The sequence below is a fragment of the Agelaius phoeniceus genome, chromosome 1, assembly GCF_051311805.1.
Source record: "Agelaius phoeniceus isolate bAgePho1 chromosome 1, bAgePho1.hap1, whole genome shotgun sequence".
Classification (NCBI taxonomy): Eukaryota; Metazoa; Chordata; class Aves; order Passeriformes; family Icteridae; genus Agelaius; species Agelaius phoeniceus.
In genome coordinates, this window is record NC_135265.1 from 126,764,777 (window position 1) to 126,771,955 (window position 7,179).

Sequence of the window (7,179 nt, forward strand, 5' to 3'; positions counted from 1 at the left end):
CTTTATGGGTGAAGCAGGGCACTAACACCAATCAGTTACAAAGGTAGGACAAGAATCACTCAAGCTCCACCTCAATATAAACAAATAATATTAAAGTAAGCTGAGACTGGGGAAAAGTTAGGGAAGACTCCCATCATAACTGCTGAGAGCAGTCAATGGGCTGAACCTATCTTGTCCCCATAGATATCCTGTTGGGTAAGAACCTTACTCTGTGTGCTGATTACTTTTATTGGGGGTTAGAGCTTGTCTGTGTATTGCTTTGCCCATGTTTTTTCAGTCAGATACTATCACTGGCAATCCTTGAATCTTAACCTATCATAATTTTATATTAATAGAGTGTTATTCTGTAAACTGTGTGAGGACTTCAGGGGCTTTGGAAGTTGCCATCAGTCAGAAATGTACTCAAACAAAGTGAAAGAGCCATTAAGGGCTCAAAAAGTGGGCATACCTGCTGAGGGGTGTCCCTTTTCTGTTGGTGTATTTCCCTGAATAAGTCAGTGGAGCTGCCCTCTGATCCAGTGAAGGGTCCCCACAAAGGGATGCAGACAGACTGGTTGGGCATGAGGGTTTTGGCTTTCTAAGATACTGACAGACAAATCAAACAGTTAGGGTCAAAGAAATCTCCTCACACTAAGGGTGGAGGAAATCTCCCTCTTTCCTGTGACAACTTACGTGCAGGCACTTCAGAGATGACCCCCAACACTTTCCTGAAATTTTCTGGGTGCTTTTTTCATAATGTGCCTACTGGCACTTTCTTTCTTACACACCAGTGCTTGAGGTGACTCTGCTTAAACCTTGTTTTGTTGATTTTGTGTTCTGGTTTGTTCACATCACTCTCCTCATGAACTCTGTCTACCACTTCCTCACAGAACTGCTGATAACAGTCTCCCTTCCCTGTCCTTCCTGTATCTGTGAAGGGCTTGTGTGACATTACAAATGCTAGGACAGCTTTGATAATTCTCTCTAGGAAGATGTTCAGATGCAAAATGAGCCGGACTACAAGTATTGGAACCTGTAAGATATAAACCCTCATAGCCAGGCTTCTTAGAAGCTTTAGATTCCCCTTCACCTCAATAATCTTTCTCTGGCTGGTCATGCCAGATCCTTTACCGGTATTTTTCCAGAGTCTGATCTAACATTCACTTGAAATTAATATAAATGTTTTATGAAATCCAGTAAACGTAAGATTGATCCCAAAATACCTTACTTATTCTTGTTTCTTTGCAAGCATTTGCATAGAAATTGATAACAATAGACAACACATTCTGACACTTAAATAATAAACTCCTCATTTTATTTTACATGCTACTTTTATGTCTACAAGGGAAACACTATAGTGTACCCTATTATGTGCATATAGTCACATTTCAACTTCAGTTGTCATGCTCATACACTTTTTTATTTAAATTCTGTGTTTATTTTCAATTTACTACAAAAACCAAGACTTTATTAGAAAATAATTGCCAGACAGACAGTTCTCTCTAAATCACAGAGCAATAGGTCATTGTCAGTTTTCCAAATTCAATAAAGTCTTAATCTGCTACATTTTATATTCCATTTTAACTATAGGAAACTTAAAACCAAAAAATCAATTTATTGAGGAGACAAAAGCAAATATATTTTTAATGATACTACATTTACAGTTAGTTCTTTGTTTAATTTTGAGTTCAAATTTATTGGAAAAATGATTTTGTAGAGGATCCTGAATCATTGTTCTCTGTGAATCATTTTAAACACAGGTCACACTTAGAATCATAGTTGGAAAGGACCTTAGAGAACAACTTTGGAGGAGTTCTGTGATGGTGTTCACAGGGGTCCTAGGCTGAGGGAAGAGACGAGGATCTGACTCCATGTTTCAGAGGGCTTGATTTATTATTTTATTATATATATTACATTAAAACTATATTACAAGAATAGAAGAAAGGATTTCCTCAGAAGGCTAGCTAAGAATAGAATAAGAAGGAATGATAACAAAGGTTTGTGCTTGGCTCTCTGACCGAGCCAGCTGGGCTGTGATTGGTCATTAATTAGAAACATTCAACATGGGCCAATCAAAGATCCACCTGTTTCATTCCACAGCAGCAGATAATCAGTGTTTACATTTTGTTCCTGAGGCCTCTCAGCTTCTCAGGAGAAAAAATCCTAAGGAAAGGATTTTCCATAAATGATGTCTGCGACAGAGTTCCAAACCTAGAGATCACTTTGGAGGAGTTCTAAACCTCCACCATGTGCATGGACACCTTCCACTAGAGCAGCTTGCTCAAAGCCCCATCCAATATGATCTTGAACACTTCCAGAGATGGGACATCCACATCTTTGGCCAACCTGTTCCAGTTTCTCACAACCCTCTGAATAAAGGTGGTGAGTAAATATACTCTTATACTTAAACCTACCCTCTTTCAGCTTGAAACCATTCTTCCTTATGTTATCACTATATGTCCATCTAAAAATTCCCTCTCCAGTTTTCTTTTAGCTCCATTTAAGTACTGAAATGCTCCCCAGAGCCTTCTCTTTTCCAGGCTGAACCTTCCCAACTCTCTCAGGCTGTCCTTAGAAGAGAGATATGATGGGAGGTTTTACCTTACTCTTAAGTGGACTGCAAGAGAAGTGCATAAGCAACATATTTATATTCCAGCTATAAAACCAGCTGCAAAGGATAGAATTTTAATCTCTTCTTTGCCAGTGGAGGCTGCTTTTCCAAATAGAAAATTTTAAATGTGACAAAATAGACCTTCCTGGTTTTCTTAAGGAATTTAGGATTTCACTGTGCATGGAAATTAAATCAAACCGAATGTTCTTGGAAATGAAGTTAAACCTCTCTTTATACCTCCCTCTGCTAAAAATAGAGAATAATTAAGATACATTATTCTTATATAACTATTTCAAACTGAAGGCACTCATGGTTGGAAGCGATAGCGTTAACCTAACTACCTTACAGACTGTATCATCATTCCTTCTACTGCTTCACATTAATGTTTCATATCATCTCTATGCAGACTAGCCCCAAGCTGGCCAGTCTTCTGTTTATATGAAGAAACAAACAGCAAATATGCTATAAAGCCTATTATGTTTCATTCAGTGCTATGGCAAATTTGTCTAAAGAAAAAGAAATCAATAGTAGAATGATTTTTCAAATGCACTTTAGGACATCAGTTGCAGAACTTTGGCAAATGGAAGTTAAGTTGATAAAATGTTAGCACACCAGAGGGACAAAATGCCATTTAGTAAGTCAAGAAAGAAGTAGCTTTTTCTGTACATCAATTTAGCTTTTTGCAGTTTAATAATCTTTATGGGCTGTTGAAAGTCAGTTCTTTAAATGCACTGGTTTTCAAATATTTCTTGTAGGCAGATCTAATAAGAAAAATATCTTCATAGTATTTTTCAATATATTTATTTCTGTAAATTTAATATAAATAGAAGATATTTAAAGTGCCTGTTTAAGAATCACACTAAAACTTACATTAGTTTTTCTCTCAGAAACCACTGGAATAATTTAGAAGATATAAAATTAAGAAATTAAGTTTCTTATTAAAGATGCATATTAAACAAAAATAATTTCTTGTTGCTAGAAACATATGTGCTATTTATTCAGAAAAAAATACTGAATAGTGTTAGAGTGTATATAACTTAATTTTAAGAAATTGATTCACTCTTAGAGAATTTAATAGATTTACAGAACCTCTCTATTTCTGTGACTATAAATTACAAACCTCAATCATAGATTAATTGGAATATAAAAAAAGAAATGTAATCATTATTAAAATGAATGACAAAAATAAAATTTTCTGTTATTTTTATGTTAAATATTTTTAGACCTTTTTTCATAGAAAAGGTAATTGCACAGAAAATTTTAATTAGCTTATTTAAGTTTCCACACTGCTAGAATAATTTGAACCTTGGTAACTATTTTAGATGCTTTTTATTATGCCAAACCCAGCTTTTAAAATATCTTTTACCACAATTTTAGCCTGTATTTCAAGGCAAGTAAATAAACACCATTCTTAAACCACAAACCACAATTCCTACAGAACATTCTGTGGGATACATCTATTTTGCAGTGCTGTATGTTCTACTACACCTTTAACTAAATCTCTGCTCTGGAAGGGCAACTAAAAGTGCAGTTGTAGAAGACAAAGGTTCCACAACTGAAGAAGCAGTAATTTCCCAAATGGGGAAACACAGAAAAGAACTACTTTGAATAACACACCTTTTTCTAAATAATCTGTGTATTTGTCCACACACTGCAATCTCTTTCTTAATAATTTCTTTCTCAATAACCATAACTTTATTTTATCCATGTTCCAATCCAGACCATCCAATTTTAGTATTCCTAAAAAGAGAAAAATAAATTTTTCTGTAACTATTTTTTTTTGCATTTCAAAGTTCTGGAGAATGAGAAGTATCACAACCAGAGTTTACATGTTCCACAAAATTTTCTTCATCTTCATAACATTTTTTTCATTTTCTTTTACAGTCTAAGTTTTCAGTGAAGTTGGATGTGAAACCCTGGACCTGCATTTGGCCTTTATCACCATGTTCTTCTCTTCACTGTTTGCTAGTTTCAGGTTCTCCATAGGCAGGAGAACAACACTGAAGTCATCCTGTGCCCCTTGCCAGATCAGCATCAAAACTGAACTACAAGTTCTACAGTCTGTTTCTTGAAATTGTGCAAATTTTTGTGATTAAAAGCCCGAGCATTTATATAATAAAGGCTTTTCTCTTTACCATATTTCAAAATTACTACAGTAAATAACTGGTTTTGAAGAAAACTAAGGAAAATTAACATCTAATTTGCTTTTCTGTTTTCTATTTTGCTTTTTTTTAAGAGCAAAAATTTTTATAATTTTGTGGATATTTTTTCTTTCAATCTTAGTTAAATATAGATACCAGTATTTTCTCCAGGACGATAAAGTTGCAGTGGGATCAGTATTTCTCAATGAAGTCTTTATATATAAATTTTCTGTTTCCCTGATGTTTTTCCTTTTTTGATATCCCAGTAACCTCAGTTACCTTGTTTTGCTTCTTATACTAATGGTTGTATTTTTTTCCAGTTGGAATTTCTAATTCCACAACCTTTAACACAATTAAGAAATTCTTCCATTTTTGTCAGCCAAAATGTTTGTGAAAGCTCAGTTGTCCTGATTTACTCCCCTGCAACTTCATTAGCTTTCTTCTTTTCTATGTTATTATCATAAGATTCAGGCCTTGAAACCTTATTAGTGAATACAGATAGCCATCACCATTGGAAAATTTTATGGAGATGATAACTCTTTGATATTCACTAGGACATACCAGCTATACAGTGAATGTTTTTTAGAGTTAAGTAGCCTATGTTTGGTCCTATTAAAAAAAAATGTCACTTGATGCAAAATAATTAGAAAAATACAGCAATGTGATAATTAAGAAAGGGGTTTTATGGGACATTACTAAAATCTGGAAATTAGTTGCATGAAAAGACAACTACATTATTTTTCACACAGCACACCATTATTTTTTAATCTTTTTCTAAAAACAATTCCCAGTAATGCCCATATCTTCCTTTGAGATTAGTCAGAATAATACAGATACATTCTTCAGCCATCAATTTTTACAGGGTTTAGTAAAATGGGGTTTTGGGTTTTAGTTACTACCATAATTAATACAACAAAAAGCTAGAAATAAATTACATGTTGTGTGATTTTTATCTTTATTGCAGCAATTATATGCTGTGATGGGTTCCTGGAGTAGTTCATCTATGTATTGTTTCTATGCAAAGTTTATAGCAAAACTGTAGTTCAAGCCTGAGTCACACAGGATGTTGTTTCCTGATAAAACAGTTCCACAATCCAGCTAGAATTAACCATAACATCTTTCTTCTGCAGCTTTATTTACTGATCAAAAGGTCCTCCAATTCTGCAGGGTAATCATTTATCTAGATGACCTCTATTAACTTCCTTCAGAAAAATCTGGATGAAGAGTATAAAAGCAGTCATCAGATTTATAAAAGCTGAAAGCTCTTTTGTTTGCAAAAGACTGTAAATAAAAGAAATATCTTTTCATAAAAAAATCTCAGAAATAAATATGGTGTTACATTTACTAAGGAAGACATCTAGAGCTAAGTCTGAAAGAACTAATTTCAATGAAAATTACCCCTGATAGAAATATATGTTCCTTTTCCTTTAAAGTTCAAAATTTGCATTCAGTTGCTGGTGACCAAATAACAGATTCATATGGATCTATTTATTGCCTTATCTGTCTCGTAATAAAAAACAAAATAAAAACATCGTAGGATTCTATTTTACACTACCTGTCTCTTTTCACTTCCTCAGCCACTCCAATCTCAATAAAGGAAAGTTAGTTATTTACTGAAGGCTTATCAAGTTAGTGCTTCGTTACCTTTTTCTGGGTCCCAGATGGAACTTGTCAGTCATCATGAGCAGCCTGTTAAATCTTATGCCTACAGCAACTTTTAGCCATGATTTCTGAATAAAAAGAGGAGAGTGAGATATGACTGCATTATAAAGGGAACTTAACTCTTGAAATACAGGAGCACAGTATGTGTCAGTGTATAAACTTATAAACTCACTCTGCTTTAGAGAAGCCTGGGCAAAGCAGTTCATAACAAAGTGTATTTTGTGTGTGTATGAGCTCACATGCTTTCACTCTACATTCTGTTCACCATGGAGGCAAAATATTTCAGATATGTCAATGCATAATTCTTTGTTTCACCATCTGTATTTGATGTTAGCTGATTATCACTGTACATCTAAAAACAAGTTGGATAATCCTCAAATTTTACCTAGACTACTGTAAGCATGAATGCTCTTCTATCTTCTTTTACGTCTTAGTACTTGCTTCAGTAAAACTCACCAAGATATCATCTGTTACAAAGCAAAATTATGTTATAAATCAATGATATAAAAGCAAATTATACTTGGCCACTCACAGTATGATCAGATTCTGTGCCAGTTCTGTTTGCGCTTTTTTCATGTGATTTCAAGAAGATATTTCTTTAGTCTCAGAAGTAAAAACGCAATAGCAGTATATGAAAACATAATAAGCATGGTGTTTTGATGTTGAATTGTAATAGAATATGTAATTTTCATTAAGGCTGGCCAGAGACTTCTTATCCAGATGGACAAATTTTACCTTCCCTTGGATAAGGGTCAAAAGTCTGACTGCTGCTGCCATGGAAAGACA